The 16,793-nt window shown below is 62.3% G+C and overlaps 20 non-coding genes across 20 annotated transcripts; all 20 read right to left on the bottom strand.

Moving 5' to 3' along the window:
- Nucleotides 1-975: 975 nt before the first annotated feature.
- LOC141056583 (U1 spliceosomal RNA) lies at nucleotides 976-1,139 on the bottom strand. Its single transcript, XR_012221793.1, has one exon. It is a non-coding gene; the product is annotated as a U1 spliceosomal RNA (small nuclear RNA).
- Nucleotides 1,140-1,775: 636 nt separating this feature from the next.
- On the bottom strand, nucleotides 1,776-1,939 carry LOC141056582 (U1 spliceosomal RNA). The gene has a single exon (XR_012221792.1). It is a non-coding gene; the product is annotated as a U1 spliceosomal RNA (small nuclear RNA).
- Nucleotides 1,940-2,578: 639 nt separating this feature from the next.
- LOC141056581 (U1 spliceosomal RNA) lies at nucleotides 2,579-2,742 on the bottom strand. The gene has a single exon (XR_012221791.1). It is a non-coding gene; the product is annotated as a U1 spliceosomal RNA (small nuclear RNA).
- Nucleotides 2,743-3,369: 627 nt separating this feature from the next.
- On the bottom strand, nucleotides 3,370-3,533 carry LOC141056580 (U1 spliceosomal RNA). The gene has a single exon (XR_012221790.1). It is a non-coding gene; the product is annotated as a U1 spliceosomal RNA (small nuclear RNA).
- A 642-nt stretch (nucleotides 3,534-4,175) lies between these two features.
- Nucleotides 4,176-4,339, bottom strand: LOC141056579 (U1 spliceosomal RNA). The gene has a single exon (XR_012221789.1). It is a non-coding gene; the product is annotated as a U1 spliceosomal RNA (small nuclear RNA).
- A 636-nt stretch (nucleotides 4,340-4,975) lies between these two features.
- Nucleotides 4,976-5,139, bottom strand: LOC141056577 (U1 spliceosomal RNA). The gene has a single exon (XR_012221788.1). It is a non-coding gene; the product is annotated as a U1 spliceosomal RNA (small nuclear RNA).
- A 627-nt stretch (nucleotides 5,140-5,766) lies between these two features.
- Nucleotides 5,767-5,930, bottom strand: LOC141056575 (U1 spliceosomal RNA). Its single transcript, XR_012221786.1, has one exon. It is a non-coding gene; the product is annotated as a U1 spliceosomal RNA (small nuclear RNA).
- A 636-nt stretch (nucleotides 5,931-6,566) lies between these two features.
- On the bottom strand, nucleotides 6,567-6,730 carry LOC141056574 (U1 spliceosomal RNA). Its single transcript, XR_012221785.1, has one exon. It is a non-coding gene; the product is annotated as a U1 spliceosomal RNA (small nuclear RNA).
- A 639-nt stretch (nucleotides 6,731-7,369) lies between these two features.
- On the bottom strand, nucleotides 7,370-7,533 carry LOC141056573 (U1 spliceosomal RNA). Its single transcript, XR_012221784.1, has one exon. It is a non-coding gene; the product is annotated as a U1 spliceosomal RNA (small nuclear RNA).
- A 627-nt stretch (nucleotides 7,534-8,160) lies between these two features.
- On the bottom strand, nucleotides 8,161-8,324 carry LOC141056572 (U1 spliceosomal RNA). Its single transcript, XR_012221783.1, has one exon. It is a non-coding gene; the product is annotated as a U1 spliceosomal RNA (small nuclear RNA).
- Nucleotides 8,325-8,966: 642 nt separating this feature from the next.
- Nucleotides 8,967-9,130, bottom strand: LOC141056571 (U1 spliceosomal RNA). Its single transcript, XR_012221782.1, has one exon. It is a non-coding gene; the product is annotated as a U1 spliceosomal RNA (small nuclear RNA).
- Nucleotides 9,131-9,769: 639 nt separating this feature from the next.
- Nucleotides 9,770-9,933, bottom strand: LOC141056570 (U1 spliceosomal RNA). Its single transcript, XR_012221781.1, has one exon. It is a non-coding gene; the product is annotated as a U1 spliceosomal RNA (small nuclear RNA).
- A 630-nt stretch (nucleotides 9,934-10,563) lies between these two features.
- LOC141056569 (U1 spliceosomal RNA) lies at nucleotides 10,564-10,727 on the bottom strand. Its single transcript, XR_012221780.1, has one exon. It is a non-coding gene; the product is annotated as a U1 spliceosomal RNA (small nuclear RNA).
- Nucleotides 10,728-11,360: 633 nt separating this feature from the next.
- Nucleotides 11,361-11,524, bottom strand: LOC141056568 (U1 spliceosomal RNA). The gene has a single exon (XR_012221779.1). It is a non-coding gene; the product is annotated as a U1 spliceosomal RNA (small nuclear RNA).
- A 627-nt stretch (nucleotides 11,525-12,151) lies between these two features.
- On the bottom strand, nucleotides 12,152-12,315 carry LOC141056566 (U1 spliceosomal RNA). Its single transcript, XR_012221778.1, has one exon. It is a non-coding gene; the product is annotated as a U1 spliceosomal RNA (small nuclear RNA).
- Nucleotides 12,316-12,960: 645 nt separating this feature from the next.
- LOC141056565 (U1 spliceosomal RNA) lies at nucleotides 12,961-13,124 on the bottom strand. The gene has a single exon (XR_012221777.1). It is a non-coding gene; the product is annotated as a U1 spliceosomal RNA (small nuclear RNA).
- A 639-nt stretch (nucleotides 13,125-13,763) lies between these two features.
- Nucleotides 13,764-13,927, bottom strand: LOC141056563 (U1 spliceosomal RNA). The gene has a single exon (XR_012221775.1). It is a non-coding gene; the product is annotated as a U1 spliceosomal RNA (small nuclear RNA).
- A 630-nt stretch (nucleotides 13,928-14,557) lies between these two features.
- On the bottom strand, nucleotides 14,558-14,721 carry LOC141056562 (U1 spliceosomal RNA). Its single transcript, XR_012221774.1, has one exon. It is a non-coding gene; the product is annotated as a U1 spliceosomal RNA (small nuclear RNA).
- A 633-nt stretch (nucleotides 14,722-15,354) lies between these two features.
- LOC141056561 (U1 spliceosomal RNA) lies at nucleotides 15,355-15,518 on the bottom strand. Its single transcript, XR_012221773.1, has one exon. It is a non-coding gene; the product is annotated as a U1 spliceosomal RNA (small nuclear RNA).
- A 636-nt stretch (nucleotides 15,519-16,154) lies between these two features.
- LOC141056560 (U1 spliceosomal RNA) lies at nucleotides 16,155-16,318 on the bottom strand. Its single transcript, XR_012221772.1, has one exon. It is a non-coding gene; the product is annotated as a U1 spliceosomal RNA (small nuclear RNA).
- Nucleotides 16,319-16,793: the final 475 nt, after the last annotated feature.

The raw sequence follows: 16,793 nt of genomic DNA, 5'->3' as shown, positions 1-16,793 counted from the left end.
TTGAAAATCCTGCAGTGCCAATACATCTGTTACCTTAAGGCTTCTTATGTTCTTCAAAACATTCATACAAATTTGGTCCAGGCCAATTTCTTCCTCATGTCCAGACAGAACCTGCAGACGGACGGAGTCCTCTAATCCACGTGTCTTCTCCACCATTTTCACAGCAGATAAACACAGCCGCCACTCTATCGCACACCAGGGCCCCACAAGGGGAACCCCGATCGCAACCGCCACCCAACAAGAAACAGAAGTAGTCTCCCACCACTGCTGCTCATCAGAAGGCTGAGAAGCGGTACTCACCCGGAGAGAATGGTATCTCCCCTGCCAGGTAAGTATGAGTTGGGGCCCGCCGGTCCGACGAGCGGCCCTCCGACGCAGCTCTCCAACATCGCGGAGTCTCGTGCCCGAAGGGGAGGGGGTGTCTTGGCGTAGGGCGCAGGCCGCCCGGAGGCTCGTTGAGTGGGAGGCGCTGGCTGGCGCCCGGTCCAACCCCCACGGGGCAGGCCGAGCTCGACTGAGTCCCAAGCCGTCCAAGATGCCCAGCAGCAGCCAGAGTCATTTGCATGTAGGGCCATTGGCTCCACCCCAGCCTCGCTCACGCCGCTGCTCCCACCCGGGGAACATGCAGACAGCTCCAGCTGCTGCTGCTGCTGCTGCTGCTGCTGCCCCCCTCCTCCTCCCGGCCCAGTGGCCAAGTGAATAAGACGCAGGCGAGCTGATCAATCCCCACCAGCCCAGGGAGCCCCAAAAGGGCCAAAGGCAGCAAGGAACAGACAAGCCAAGCAAAAAGACACACAGCGATGCACGGAAGTTGTGGCAGGCCTCCCCCACAAGGGGGAGCCAAAGGCCACAACTGACGCCGCTTTGAGCTGCTCCAAAGTATTCTAGCTCTGGCAACAGGTGTGACGTGACGTGCGGCTCTGCCAGAGCACGTTTCTTTCGGTGGGTCGGCTTCTGTCTTTGACCAGAGGAAATCAGGGGAAAGCGCGAACGCAGTCCCCCACTACCACAAATTATGCAGTCGAGTTTCCCGCATTTGGGGAAATCGCAGGGGTCAGCACACCCGGAGTGCAATGGATGAGCCTCACCCTGGGAGAACCACCTTAGTGATCATGGTATCTCCCCTGCCAGGTAAGTATGAGTTGGGGCCCGCCGGTCCGACGAGCGGCCCTCCGACGCAGCTCTCCAACATCGCGGAGTCTCGTGCCCGAAGGGGAGGGGGTGTCTTGGCGTAGGGCGCAGGCCGCCCGGAGGCTCGTTGAGTGGGAGGCGCTGGCTGGCGCCCGGTCCAACCCCCACGGGGCAGGCCGAGCTCGACTGAGTCCCAAGCCGTCCAAGATGCCCAGCAGCAGCCAGAGTCATTTGCATGTAGGGCCATTGGCTCCACCCCAGCCTCGCTCACGCCGCTGCTCCCACCCGGGGAACATGCAGACAGCTCCAGCTGCTGCTGCTGCTGCTGCTGCTGCCCCCCTCCTCCTCCCGGCCCAGTGGCCAAGTGAATAAGACGCAGGCGAGCTGATCAATCCCCACCAGCCCAGGGAGCCCCAAAAGGGCCAAAGGCAGCAAGGAACAGACAAGCCAAGCAAAAAGACACACAGCGATGCACGGAAGTTGTGGCAGGCCTCCCCCACAAGGGGGAGCCAAAGGCCACAACTGACGCCGCTTTGAGCTGCTCCAAAGTATTCTAGCTCTGGCAACAGGTGTGACGTGACGTGCGGCTCTGCCAGAGCACGTTTCTTTCGGTGGGTCGGCTTCTGTCTTTGACCAGAGGAAATCAGGGGAAAGCGCGAACGCAGTCCCCCACTACCACAAATTATGCAGTCGAGTTTCCCGCATTTGGGGAAATCGCAGGGGTCAGCACACCCGGAGTGCAATGGATGAGCCTCACCCTGGGAGAACCACCTTAGTGATCATGGTATCTCCCCTGCCAGGTAAGTATGAGTTGGGGCCCGCCGGTCCGACGAGCGGCCCTCCGACGCAGCTCTCCAACATCGCGGAGTCTCGTGCCCGAAGGGGAGGGGGTGTCTTGGCGTAGGGCGCAGGCCGCCCGGAGGCTCGTTGAGTGGGAGGCGCTGGCTGGCGCCCGGTCCAACCCCCACGGGGCAGGCCGAGCTCGACTGAGTCCCAAGCCGTCCAAGATGCCCAGCAGCAGCCAGAGTCATTTGCATGTAGGGCCATTGGCTCCACCCCAGCCTCGCTCACGCCGCTGCTCCCACCCGGGGAACATGCAGACAGCTCCAGCTGCTGCTGCTGCTGCTGCTGCTGCTGCCCCCCTCCTCCTCCCGGCCCAGTGGCCAAGTGAATAAGACGCAGGCGAGCTGATCAATCCCCACCAGCCCAGGGAGCCCCAAAAGGGCCAAAGGCAGCAAGGAACAGACAAGCCAAGCAAAAAGACACACAGTGATGCACGGAAGTTGTGGCAGGCCTCCCCCACAAGGGGGAGCCAAAGGCCACAACTGACGCCGCTTTGAGCTGCTCCAAAGTATTCTAGCTCTGGCAACAGGTGTGACGTGACGTGCGGCTCTGCCAGAGCACGTTTCTTTCGGTGGGTCGGCTTCTGTCTTTGACCAGAGGAAATCAGGGGAAAGCGCGAACGCAGTCCCCCACTACCACAAATTATGCAGTCGAGTTTCCCGCATTTGGGGAAATCGCAGGGGTCAGCACACCCGGAGTGCAATGGATGAGCCTCACCCTGGGAGAACCACCTTAGTGATCATGGTATCTCCCCTGCCAGGTAAGTATGAGTTGGGGCCCGCCGGTCCGACGAGCGGCCCTCCGACGCAGCTCTCCAACATCGCGGAGTCTCGTGCCCGAAGGGGAGGGGGTGTCTTGGCGTAGGGCGCAGGCCGCCCGGAGGCTCGTTGAGTGGGAGGCGCTGGCTGGCGCCCGGTCCAACCCCCACGGGGCAGGCCGAGCTCGACTGAGTCCCAAGCCGTCCAAGATGCCCAGCAGCAGCCAGAGTCATTTGCATGTAGGGCCATTGGCTCCACCCCAGCCTCGCTCACGCCGCTGCTCCCACCCGGGGAACATGCAGACAGCTCCAGCTGCTGCTGCTGCTGCCCCCCTCCTCCTCCCGGCCCAGTGGCCAAGTGAATAAGACGCAGGCGAGCTGATCAATCCCCACCAGCCCAGGGAGCCCCAAAAGGGCCAAAGGCAGCAAGGAACAGACAAGCCAAGCAAAAAGACACACAGCGATGCACGGAAGTTGTGGCAGGCCTCCCCCACAAGGGGGAGCCAAAGGCCACAACTGACGCCGCTTTGAGCTGCTCCAAAGTATTCTAGCTCTGGCAACAGGTGTGACGTGACGTGCGGCTCTGCCAGAGCACGTTTCTTTCGGTGGGTCGGCTTCTGTCTTTGACCAGAGGAAATCAGGGGAAAGCGCGAACGCAGTCCCCCACTACCACAAATTATGCAGTCGAGTTTCCCGCATTTGGGGAAATCGCAGGGGTCAGCACACCCGGAGTGCAATGGATGAGCCTCACCCTGGGAGAACCACCTTAGTGATCATGGTATCTCCCCTGCCAGGTAAGTATGAGTTGGGGCCCGCCGGTCCGACGAGCGGCCCTCCGACGCAGCTCTCCAACATCGCGGAGTCTCGTGCCCGAAGGGGAGGGGGTGTCTTGGCGTAGGGCGCAGGCCGCCCGGAGGCTCGTTGAGTGGGAGGCGCTGGCTGGCGCCCGGTCCAACCCCCACGGGGCAGGCCGAGCTCGACTGAGTCCCAAGCCGTCCAAGATGCCCAGCAGCAGCCAGAGTCATTTGCATGTAGGGCCATTGGCTCCACCCCAGCCTCGCTCACGCCGCTGCTCCCACCCGGGGAACATGCAGACAGCTCCAGCTGCTGCTGCTGCTGCTGCTGCTGCTGCTGCCCCCCTCCTCCTCCCGGCCCAGTGGCCAAGTGAATAAGACGCAGGCGAGCTGATCAATCCCCACCAGCCCAGGGAGCCCCAAAAGGGCCAAAGGCAGCAAGGAACAGACAAGCCAAGCAAAAAGACACACAGCGATGCACGGAAGTTGTGGCAGGCCTCCCCCACAAGGGGGAGCCAAAGGCCACAACTGACGCCGCTTTGAGCTGCTCCAAAGTATTCTAGCTCTGGCAACAGGTGTGACGTGACGTGCGGCTCTGCCAGAGCACGTTTCTTTCGGTGGGTCGGCTTCTGTCTTTGACCAGAGGAAATCAGGGGAAAGCGCGAACGCAGTCCCCCACTACCACAAATTATGCAGTCGAGTTTCCCGCATTTGGGGAAATCGCAGGGGTCAGCACACCCGGAGTGCAATGGATGAGCCTCACCCTGGGAGAACCACCTTAGTGATCATGGTATCTCCCCTGCCAGGTAAGTATGAGTTGGGGCCCGCCGGTCCGACGAGCGGCCCTCCGACGCAGCTCTCCAACATCGCGGAGTCTCGTGCCCGAAGGGGAGGGGGTGTCTTGGCGTAGGGCGCAGGCCGCCCGGAGGCTCGTTGAGTGGGAGGCGCTGGCTGGCGCCCGGTCCAACCCCCACGGGGCAGGCCGAGCTCGACTGAGTCCCAAGCCGTCCAAGATGCCCAGCAGCAGCCAGAGTCATTTGCATGTAGGGCCATTGGCTCCACCCCAGCCTCGCTCACGCCGCTGCTCCCACCCGGGGAACATGCAGACAGCTCCAGCTGCTGCTGCTGCTGCTGCTGCTGCCCCCCTCCTCCTCCCGGCCCAGTGGCCAAGTGAATAAGACGCAGGCGAGCTGATCAATCCCCACCAGCCCAGGGAGCCCCAAAAGGGCCAAAGGCAGCAAGGAACAGACAAGCCAAGCAAAAAGACACACAGCGATGCACGGAAGTTGTGGCAGGCCTCCCCCACAAGGGGGAGCCAAAGGCCACAACTGACGCCGCTTTGAGCTGCTCCAAAGTATTCTAGCTCTGGCAACAGGTGTGACGTGACGTGCGGCTCTGCCAGAGCACGTTTCTTTCGGTGGGTCGGCTTCTGTCTTTGACCAGAGGAAATCAGGGGAAAGCGCGAACGCAGTCCCCCACTACCACAAATTATGCAGTCGAGTTTCCCGCATTTGGGGAAATCGCAGGGGTCAGCACACCCGGAGTGCAATGGATGAGCCTCACCCTGGGAGAACCACCTTAGTGATCATGGTATCTCCCCTGCCAGGTAAGTATGAGTTGGGGCCCGCCGGTCCGACGAGCGGCCCTCCGACGCAGCTCTCCAACATCGCGGAGTCTCGTGCCCGAAGGGGAGGGGGTGTCTTGGCGTAGGGCGCAGGCCGCCCGGAGGCTCGTTGAGTGGGAGGCGCTGACTGGCGCCCGGTCCAACCCCCACGGGGCAGGCCGAGCTCGACTGAGTCCCAAGCCGTCCAAGATGCCCAGCAGCAGCCAGAGTCATTTGCATGTAGGGCCATTGGCTCCACCCCAGCCTCGCTCACGCCGCTGCTCCCACCCGGGGAACATGCAGACAGCTCCAGCTGCTGCTGCTGCTGCCCCCCTCCTCCTCCCGGCCCAGTGGCCAAGTGAATAAGACGCAGGCGAGCTGATCAATCCCCACCAGCCCAGGGAGCCCCAAAAGGGCCAAAGGCAGCAAGGAACAGACAAGCCAAGCAAAAAGACACACAGCGATGCACGGAAGTTGTGGCAGGCCTCCCCCACAAGGGGGAGCCAAAGGCCACAACTGACGCCGCTTTGAGCTGCTCCAAAGTATTCTAGCTCTGGCAACAGGTGTGACGTGACGTGCGGCTCTGCCAGAGCACGTTTCTTTCGGTGGGTCGGCTTCTGTCTTTGACCAGAGGAAATCAGGGGAAAGCGCGAACGCAGTCCCCCACTACCACAAATTATGCAGTCGAGTTTCCCGCATTTGGGGAAATCGCAGGGGTCAGCACACCCGGAGTGCAATGGATGAGCCTCACCCTGGGAGAACCACCTTAGTGATCATGGTATCTCCCCTGCCAGGTAAGTATGAGTTGGGGCCCGCCGGTCCGACGAGCGGCCCTCCGACGCAGCTCTCCAACATCGCGGAGTCTCGTGCCCGAAGGGGAGGGGGTGTCTTGGCGTAGGGCGCAGGCCGCCCGGAGGCTCGTTGAGTGGGAGGCGCTGGCTGGCGCCCGGTCCAACCCCCACGGGGCAGGCCGAGCTCGACTGAGTCCCAAGCCGTCCAAGATGCCCAGCAGCAGCCAGAGTCATTTGCATGTAGGGCCATTGGCTCCACCCCAGCCTCGCTCACGCCGCTGCTCCCACCCGGGGAACATGCAGACAGCTCCAGCTGCTGCTGCTGCTGCTGCTGCTGCCCCCCTCCTCCTCCCGGCCCAGTGGCCAAGTGAATAAGACGCAGGCGAGCTGATCAATCCCCACCAGCCCAGGGAGCCCCAAAAGGGCCAAAGGCAGCAAGGAACAGACAAGCCAAGCAAAAAGACACACAGCGATGCACGGAAGTTGTGGCAGGCCTCCCCCACAAGGGGGAGCCAAAGGCCACAACTGACGCCGCTTTGAGCTGCTCCAAAGTATTCTAGCTCTGGCAACAGGTGTGACGTGACGTGCGGCTCTGCCAGAGCACGTTTCTTTCGGTGGGTCGGCTTCTGTCTTTGACCAGAGGAAATCAGGGGAAAGCGCGAACGCAGTCCCCCACTACCACAAATTATGCAGTCGAGTTTCCCGCATTTGGGGAAATCGCAGGGGTCAGCACACCCGGAGTGCAATGGATGAGCCTCACCCTGGGAGAACCACCTTAGTGATCATGGTATCTCCCCTGCCAGGTAAGTATGAGTTGGGGCCCGCCGGTCCGACGAGCGGCCCTCCGACGCAGCTCTCCAACATCGCGGAGTCTCGTGCCCGAAGGGGAGGGGGTGTCTTGGCGTAGGGCGCAGGCCGCCCGGAGGCTCGTTGAGTGGGAGGCGCTGGCTGGCGCCCGGTCCAACCCCCACGGGGCAGGCCGAGCTCGACTGAGTCCCAAGCCGTCCAAGATGCCCAGCAGCAGCCAGAGTCATTTGCATGTAGGGCCATTGGCTCCACCCCAGCCTCGCTCACGCCGCTGCTCCCACCCGGGGAACATGCAGACAGCTCCAGCTGCTGCTGCTGCTGCTGCTGCTGCTGCCCCCCTCCTCCTCCCGGCCCAGTGGCCAAGTGAATAAGACGCAGGCGAGCTGATCAATCCCCACCAGCCCAGGGAGCCCCAAAAGGGCCAAAGGCAGCAAGGAACAGACAAGCCAAGCAAAAAGACACACAGCGATGCACGGAAGTTGTGGCAGGCCTCCCCCACAAGGGGGAGCCAAAGGCCACAACTGACGCCGCTTTGAGCTGCTCCAAAGTATTCTAGCTCTGGCAACAGGTGTGACGTGACGTGCGGCTCTGCCAGAGCACGTTTCTTTCGGTGGGTCGGCTTCTGTCTTTGACCAGAGGAAATCAGGGGAAAGCGCGAACGCAGTCCCCCACTACCACAAATTATGCAGTCGAGTTTCCCGCATTTGGGGAAATCGCAGGGGTCAGCACACCCGGAGTGCAATGGATGAGCCTCACCCTGGGAGAACCACCTTAGTGATCATGGTATCTCCCCTGCCAGGTAAGTATGAGTTGGGGCCCGCCGGTCCGACGAGCGGCCCTCCGACGCAGCTCTCCAACATCGCGGAGTCTCGTGCCCGAAGGGGAGGGGGTGTCTTGGCGTAGGGCGCAGGCCGCCCGGAGGCTCGTTGAGTGGGAGGCGCTGGCTGGCGCCCGGTCCAACCCCCACGGGGCAGGCCGAGCTCGACTGAGTCCCAAGCCGTCCAAGATGCCCAGCAGCAGCCAGAGTCATTTGCATGTAGGGCCATTGGCTCCACCCCAGCCTCGCTCACGCCGCTGCTCCCACCCGGGGAACATGCAGACAGCTCCAGCTGCTGCTGCTGCTGCCCCCCTCCTCCTCCCGGCCCAGTGGCCAAGTGAATAAGACGCAGGCGAGCTGATCAATCCCCACCAGCCCAGGGAGCCCCAAAAGGGCCAAAGGCAGCAAGGAACAGACAAGCCAAGCAAAAAGACACACAGCGATGCACGGAAGTTGTGGCAGGCCTCCCCCACAAGGGGGAGCCAAAGGCCACAACTGACGCCGCTTTGAGCTGCTCCAAAGTATTCTAGCTCTGGCAACAGGTGTGACGTGACGTGCGGCTCTGCCAGAGCACGTTTCTTTCGGTGGGTCGGCTTCTGTCTTTGACCAGAGGAAATCAGGGGAAAGCGCGAACGCAGTCCCCCACTACCACAAATTATGCAGTCGAGTTTCCCGCATTTGGGGAAATCGCAGGGGTCAGCACACCCGGAGTGCAATGGATGAGCCTCACCCTGGGAGAACCACCTTAGTGATCATGGTATCTCCCCTGCCAGGTAAGTATGAGTTGGGGCCCGCCGGTCCGACGAGCGGCCCTCCGACGCAGCTCTCCAACATCGCGGAGTCTCGTGCCCGAAGGGGAGGGGGTGTCTTGGCGTAGGGCGCAGGCCGCCCGGAGGCTCGTTGAGTGGGAGGCGCTGGCTGGCGCCCGGTCCAACCCCCACGGGGCAGGCCGAGCTCGACTGAGTCCCAAGCCGTCCAAGATGCCCAGCAGCAGCCAGAGTCATTTGCATGTAGGGCCATTGGCTCCACCCCAGCCTCGCTCACGCCGCTGCTCCCACCCGGGGAACATGCAGACAGCTCCAGCTGCTGCTGCTGCTGCTGCTGCTGCTGCTGCCCCCCTCCTCCTCCCGGCCCAGTGGCCAAGTGAATAAGACGCAGGCGAGCTGATCAATCCCCACCAGCCCAGGGAGCCCCAAAAGGGCCAAAGGCAGCAAGGAACAGACAAGCCAAGCAAAAAGACACACAGCGATGCACGGAAGTTGTGGCAGGCCTCCCCCACAAGGGGGAGCCAAAGGCCACAACTGACGCCGCTTTGAGCTGCTCCAAAGTATTCTAGCTCTGGCAACAGGTGTGACGTGACGTGCGGCTCTGCCAGAGCACGTTTCTTTCGGTGGGTCGGCTTCTGTCTTTGACCAGAGGAAATCAGGGGAAAGCGCGAACGCAGTCCCCCACTACCACAAATTATGCAGTCGAGTTTCCCGCATTTGGGGAAATCGCAGGGGTCAGCACACCCGGAGTGCAATGGATGAGCCTCACCCTGGGAGAACCACCTTAGTGATCATGGTATCTCCCCTGCCAGGTAAGTATGAGTTGGGGCCCGCCGGTCCGACGAGCGGCCCTCCGACGCAGCTCTCCAACATCGCGGAGTCTCGTGCCCGAAGGGGAGGGGGTGTCTTGGCGTAGGGCGCAGGCCGCCCGGAGGCTCGTTGAGTGGGAGGCGCTGGCTGGCGCCCGGTCCAACCCCCACGGGGCAGGCCGAGCTCGACTGAGTCCCAAGCCGTCCAAGATGCCCAGCAGCAGCCAGAGTCATTTGCATGTAGGGCCATTGGCTCCACCCCAGCCTCGCTCACGCCGCTGCTCCCACCCGGGGAACATGCAGACAGCTCCAGCTGCTGCTGCTGCTGCTGCTGCTGCTGCCCCCCTCCTCCTCCCGGCCCAGTGGCCAAGTGAATAAGACGCAGGCGAGCTGATCAATCCCCACCAGCCCAGGGAGCCCCAAAAGGGCCAAAGGCAGCAAGGAACAGACAAGCCAAGCAAAAAGACACACAGCGATGCACGGAAGTTGTGGCAGGCCTCCCCCACAAAGGGGAGCCAAAGGCCACAACTGACGCCGCTTTGAGCTGCTCCAAAGTATTCTAGCTCTGGCAACAGGTGTGACGTGACGTGCGGCTCTGCCAGAGCACGTTTCTTTCGGTGGGTCGGCTTCTGTCTTTGACCAGAGGAAATCAGGGGAAAGCGCGAACGCAGTCCCCCACTACCACAAATTATGCAGTCGAGTTTCCCGCATTTGGGGAAATCGCAGGGGTCAGCACACCCGGAGTGCAATGGATGAGCCTCACCCTGGGAGAACCACCTTAGTGATCATGGTATCTCCCCTGCCAGGTAAGTATGAGTTGGGGCCCGCCGGTCCGACGAGCGGCCCTCCGACGCAGCTCTCCAACATCGCGGAGTCTCGTGCCCGAAGGGGAGGGGGTGTCTTGGCGTAGGGCGCAGGCCGCCCGGAGGCTCGTTGAGTGGGAGGCGCTGGCTGGCGCCCGGTCCAACCCCCACGGGGCAGGCCGAGCTCGACTGAGTCCCAAGCCGTCCAAGATGCCCAGCAGCAGCCAGAGTCATTTGCATGTAGGGCCATTGGCTCCACCCCAGCCTCGCTCACGCCGCTGCTCCCACCCGGGGAACATGCAGACAGCTCCAGCTGCTGCTGCTGCTGCTGCCCCCCTCCTCCTCCCGGCCCAGTGGCCAAGTGAATAAGACGCAGGCGAGCTGATCAATCCCCACCAGCCCAGGGAGCCCCAAAAGGGCCAAAGGCAGCAAGGAACAGACAAGCCAAGCAAAAAGACACACAGCGATGCACGGAAGTTGTGGCAGGCCTCCCCCACAAGGGGGAGCCAAAGGCCACAACTGACGCCGCTTTGAGCTGCTCCAAAGTATTCTAGCTCTGGCAACAGGTGTGACGTGACGTGCGGCTCTGCCAGAGCACGTTTCTTTCGGTGGGTCGGCTTCTGTCTTTGACCAGAGGAAATCAGGGGAAAGCGCGAACGCAGTCCCCCACTACCACAAATTATGCAGTCGAGTTTCCCGCATTTGGGGAAATCGCAGGGGTCAGCACACCCGGAGTGCAATGGATGAGCCTCACCCTGGGAGAACCACCTTAGTGATCATGGTATCTCCCCTGCCAGGTAAGTATGAGTTGGGGCCCGCCGGTCCGACGAGCGGCCCTCCGACGCAGCTCTCCAACATCGCGGAGTCTCGTGCCCGAAGGGGAGGGGGTGTCTTGGCGTAGGGCGCAGGCCGCCCGGAGGCTCGTTGAGTGGGAGGCGCTGGCTGGCGCCCGGTCCAACCCCCACGGGGCAGGCCGAGCTCGACTGAGTCCCAAGCCGTCCAAGATGCCCAGCAGCAGCCAGAGTCATTTGCATGTAGGGCCATTGGCTCCACCCCAGCCTCGCTCACGCCGCTGCTCCCACCCGGGGAACATGCAGACAGCTCCAGCTGCTGCTGCTGCTGCTGCTGCCCCCCTCCTCCTCCCGGCCCAGTGGCCAAGTGAATAAGACGCAGGCGAGCTGATCAATCCCCACCAGCCCAGGGAGCCCCAAAAGGGCCAAAGGCAGCAAGGAACAGACAAGCCAAGCAAAAAGACACACAGCGATGCACGGAAGTTGTGGCAGGCCTCCCCCACAAGGGGGAGCCAAAGGCCACAACTGACGCCGCTTTGAGCTGCTCCAAAGTATTCTAGCTCTGGCAACAGGTGTGACGTGACGTGCGGCTCTGCCAGAGCACGTTTCTTTCGGTGGGTCGGCTTCTGTCTTTGACCAGAGGAAATCAGGGGAAAGCGCGAACGCAGTCCCCCACTACCACAAATTATGCAGTCGAGTTTCCCGCATTTGGGGAAATCGCAGGGGTCAGCACACCCGGAGTGCAATGGATGAGCCTCACCCTGGGAGAACCACCTTAGTGATCATGGTATCTCCCCTGCCAGGTAAGTATGAGTTGGGGCCCGCCGGTCCGACGAGCGGCCCTCCGACGCAGCTCTCCAACATCGCGGAGTCTCGTGCCCGAAGGGGAGGGGGTGTCTTGGCGTAGGGCGCAGGCCGCCCGGAGGCTCGTTGAGTGGGAGGCGCTGGCTGGCGCCCGGTCCAACCCCCACGGGGCAGGCCGAGCTCGACTGAGTCCCAAGCCGTCCAAGATGCCCAGCAGCAGCCAGAGTCATTTGCATGTAGGGCCATTGGCTCCACCCCAGCCTCGCTCACGCCGCTGCTCCCACCCGGGGAACATGCAGACAGCTCCAGCTGCTGCTGCTGCTGCCCCCCTCCTCCTCCCGGCCCAGTGGCCAAGTGAATAAGACGCAGGCGAGCTGATCAATCCCCACCAGCCCAGGGAGCCCCAAAAGGGCCAAAGGCAGCAAGGAACAGACAAGCCAAGCAAAAAGACACACAGCGATGCACGGAAGTTGTGGCAGGCCTCCCCCACAAGGGGGAGCCAAAGGCCACAACTGACGCCGCTTTGAGCTGCTCCAAAGTATTCTAGCTCTGGCAACAGGTGTGACGTGACGTGCGGCTCTGCCAGAGCACGTTTCTTTCGGTGGGTCGGCTTCTGTCTTTGACCAGAGGAAATCAGGGGAAAGCGCGAACGCAGTCCCCCACTACCACAAATTATGCAGTCGAGTTTCCCGCATTTGGGGAAATCGCAGGGGTCAGCACACCCGGAGTGCAATGGATGAGCCTCACCCTGGGAGAACCACCTTAGTGATCATGGTATCTCCCCTGCCAGGTAAGTATGAGTTGGGGCCCGCCGGTCCGACGAGCGGCCCTCCGACGCAGCTCTCCAACATCGCGGAGTCTCGTGCCCGAAGGGGAGGGGGTGTCTTGGCGTAGGGCGCAGGCCGCCCGGAGGCTCGTTGAGTGGGAGGCGCTGGCTGGCGCCCGGTCCAACCCCCACGGGGCAGGCCGAGCTCGACTGAGTCCCAAGCCGTCCAAGATGCCCAGCAGCAGCCAGAGTCATTTGCATGTAGGGCCATTGGCTCCACCCCAGCCTCGCTCACGCCGCTGCTCCCACCCGGGGAACATGCAGACAGCTCCAGCTGCTGCTGCTGCTGCTGCTGCTGCTGCTGCTGCCCCCCTCCTCCTCCCGGCCCAGTGGCCAAGTGAATAAGACGCAGGCGAGCTGATCAATCCCCACCAGCCCAGGGAGCCCCAAAAGGGCCAAAGGCAGCAAGGAACAGACAAGCCAAGCAAAAAGACACACAGCGATGCACGGAAGTTGTGGCAGGCCTCCCCCACAAGGGGGAGCCAAAGGCCACAACTGACGCCGCTTTGAGCTGCTCCAAAGTATTCTAGCTCTGGCAACAGGTGTGACGTGACGTGCGGCTCTGCCAGAGCACGTTTCTTTCGGTGGGTCGGCTTCTGTCTTTGACCAGAGGAAATCAGGGGAAAGCGCGAACGCAGTCCCCCACTACCACAAATTATGCAGTCGAGTTTCCCGCATTTGGGGAAATCGCAGGGGTCAGCACACCCGGAGTGCAATGGATGAGCCTCACCCTGGGAGAACCACCTTAGTGATCATGGTATCTCCCCTGCCAGGTAAGTATGAGTTGGGGCCCGCCGGTCCGACGAGCGGCCCTCCGACGCAGCTCTCCAACATCGCGGAGTCTCGTGCCCGAAGGGGAGGGGGTGTCTTGGCGTAGGGCGCAGGCCGCCCGGAGGCTCGTTGAGTGGGAGGCGCTGGCTGGCGCCCGGTCCAACCCCCACGGGGCAGGCCGAGCTCGACTGAGTCCCAAGCCGTCCAAGATGCCCAGCAGCAGCCAGAGTCATTTGCATGTAGGGCCATTGGCTCCACCCCAGCCTCGCTCACGCCGCTGCTCCCACCCGGGGAACATGCAGACAGCTCCAGCTGCTGCTGCTGCTGCTGCTGCTGCTGCCCCCCTCCTCCTCCCGGCCCAGTGGCCAAGTGAATAAGACGCAGGCGAGCTGATCAATCCCCACCAGCCCAGGGAGCCCCAAAAGGGCCAAAGGCAGCAAGGAACAGACAAGCCAAGCAAAAAGACACACAGCGATGCACGGAAGTTGTGGCAGGCCTCCCCCACAAAGGGGAGCCAAAGGCCACAACTGACGCCGCTTTGAGCTGCTCCAAAGTATTCTAGCTCTGGCAACAGGTGTGACGTGACGTGCGGCTCTGCCAGAGCACGTTTCTTTCGGTGGGTCGGCTTCTGTCTTTGACCAGAGGAAATCAGGGGAAAGCGCGAACGCAGTCCCCCACTACCACAAATTATGCAGTCGAGTTTCCCGCATTTGGGGAAATCGCAGGGGTCAGCACACCCGGAGTGCAATGGATGAGCCTCACCCTGGGAGAACCACCTTAGTGATCATGGTATCTCCCCTGCCAGGTAAGTATGAGTTGGGGCCCGCCAGTCCGACGAGCGGCCCTCCGACGCAGCTCTCCAACATCGCGGAGTCTCGTGCCCGAAGGGGAGGGGGTGTCTTGGCGTAGGGCGCAGGCCGCCCGGAGGCTCGTTGAGTGGGAGGCGCTGGCTGGCGCCCGGTCCAACCCCCACGGGGCAGGCCGAGCTCGACTGAGTCCCAAGCCGTCCAAGATGCCCAGCAGCAGCCAGAGTCATTTGCATGTAGGGCCATTGGCTCCACCCCAGCCTCGCTCACGCCGCTGCTCCCACCCGGGGAACATGCAGACAGCTCCAGCTGCTGCTGCTGCTGCTGCCCCCCTCCTCCTCCCGGCCCAGTGGCCAAGTGAATAAGACGCAGGCGAGCTGATCAATCCCCACCAGCCCAGGGAGCCCCAAAAGGGCCAAAGGCAGCAAGGAACAGACAAGCCAAGCAAAAAGACACACAGCGATGCACGGAAGTTGTGGCAGGCCTCCCCCACAAGGGGGAGCCAAAGGCCACAACTGACGCCGCTTTGAGCTGCTCCAAAGTATTCTAGCTCTGGCAACAGGTGTGACGTGACGTGCGGCTCTGCCAGAGCACGTTTCTTTCGGTGGGTCGGCTTCTGTCTTTGACCAGAGGAAATCAGGGGAAAGCGCGAACGCAGTCCCCCACTACCACAAATTATGCAGTCGAGTTTCCCGCATTTGGGGAAATCGCAGGGGTCAGCACACCCGGAGTGCAATGGATGAGCCTCACCCTGGGAGAACCACCTTAGTGATCATGGTATCTCCCCTGCCAGGTAAGTATGAGTTGGGGCCCGCCGGTCCGACGAGCGGCCCTCCGACGCAGCTCTCCAACATCGCGGAGTCTCGTGCCCGAAGGGGAGGGGGTGTCTTGGCGTAGGGCGCAGGCCGCCCGGAGGCTCGTTGAGTGGGAGGCGCTGGCTGGCGCCCGGTCCAACCCCCACGGGGCAGGCCGAGCTCGACTGAGTCCCAAGCCGTCCAAGATGCCCAGCAGCAGCCAGAGTCATTTGCATGTAGGGCCATTGGCTCCACCCCAGCCTCGCTCACGCCGCTGCTCCCACCCGGGGAACATGCAGACAGCTCCAGCTGCTGCTGCTGCTGCTGCTGCCCCCCTCCTCCTCCCGGCCCAGTGGCCAAGTGAATAAGACGCAGGCGAGCTGATCAATCCCCACCAGCCCAGGGAGCCCCAAAAGGGCCAAAGGCAGCAAGGAACAGACAAGCCAAGCAAAAAGACACACAGCGATGCACGGAAGTTGTGGCAGGCCTCCCCCACAAGGGGGAGCCAAAGGCCACAACTGACGCCGCTTTGAGCTGCTCCAAAGTATTCTAGCTCTGGCAACAGGTGTGACGTGACGTGCGGCTCTGCCAGAGCACGTTTCTTTCGGTGGGTCGGCTTCTGTCTTTGACCAGAGGAAATCAGGGGAAAGCGCGAACGCAGTCCCCCACTACCACAAATTATGCAGTCGAGTTTCCCGCATTTGGGGAAATCGCAGGGGTCAGCACACCCGGAGTGCAATGGATGAGCCTCACCCTGGGAGAACCACCTTAGTGATCATGGTATCTCCCCTGCCAGGTAAGTATGAGTTGGGGCCCGCCGGTCCGACGAGCGGCCCTCCGACGCAGCTCTCCAACATCGCGGAGTCTCGTGCCCGAAGGGGAGGGGGTGTCTTGGCGTAGGGCGCAGGCCGCCTGGAGGCTCGTTGAGTGGGAGGCACTGGCTGGCGCCCGGTCCAACCCCCACGGGGCAGGCCGAGCTCGACTGAGTCCCAAGCCGTCCAAGATGCCCAGCAGCAGCCAGAGTCATTTGCATGTAGGGCCATTGGCTCCACCCCAGCCTCGCTCACGCCGCTGCTCCCACCCGGGGAACATGCAGACAGCTCCAGCTGCTGCTGCTGCTGCTGCTGCTGCCCCCCTCCTCCTCCCGGCCCAGTGGCCAAGTGAATAAGACGCAGGCGAGCTGATCAATCCCCACCAGCCCAGGGAGCCCCAAAAGGGCCAAAGGCAGCAAGGAACAGACAAGCCAAGCAAAAAGACACACAGCGATGCACGGAAGTTGTGGCAGGCCTCCCCCACAAGGGGGAGCCAAAGGCCACAACTGACGCCGCTTTGAGCTGCTCCAAAGTATTCTAGCTCTGGCAACAGGTGTGACGTGACGTGCGGCTCTGCCAGAGCACGTTTCTTTCGGTGGGTCGGCTTCTGTCTTTGACCAGAGGAAATCAGGGGAAAGCGCGAACGCAGTCCCCCACTACCACAAATTATGCAGTCGAGTTTCCCGCATTTGGGGAAATCGCAGGGGTCAGCACACCCGGAGTGCAATGGATGAGCCTCACCCTGGGAGAACCACCTTAGTGATCATGGTATCTCCCCTGCCAGGTAAGTATGAGTTGGGGCCCGCCGGTCCGACGAGCGGCCCTCCGACGCAGCTCTCCAACATCGCGGAGTCTCGTGCCCGAAGGGGAGGGGGTGTCTTGGCGTAGGGCGCAGGCCGCCCGGAGGCTCGTTGAGTGGGAGGCGCTGGCTGGCGCCCGGTCCAACCCCCACGGGGCAGGCCGAGCTCGACTGAGTCCCAAGCCGTCCAAGATGCCCAGCAGCAGCCAGAGTCATTTGCATGTAGGGCCATTGGCTCCACCCCAGCCTCGCTCACGCCGCTGCTCCCACCCGGGGAACATGCAGACAGCTCCAGCTGCTGCTGCTGCTGCTGCTGCTGCCCCCCTCCTCCTCCCGGCCCAGTGGCCAAGTGAATAAGACGCAGGCGAGCTGATCAATCCCCACCAGCCCAGGGAGCCCCAAAAGGGCCAAAGGCAGCAAGGAACAGACAAGCCAAGCAAAAAGACACACAGCGATGCACGGAAGTTG

This window comes from Dendrobates tinctorius, unplaced genomic scaffold (assembly GCF_039654945.1).
Source record: "Dendrobates tinctorius isolate UK_male_01 unplaced genomic scaffold, ASM3965494v1 ptg000197l, whole genome shotgun sequence".
NCBI classification, from domain to species: domain Eukaryota; kingdom Metazoa; phylum Chordata; class Amphibia; order Anura; family Dendrobatidae; genus Dendrobates; species Dendrobates tinctorius.
This window is presented reverse-complemented; position numbering and strand designations above follow the sequence as displayed.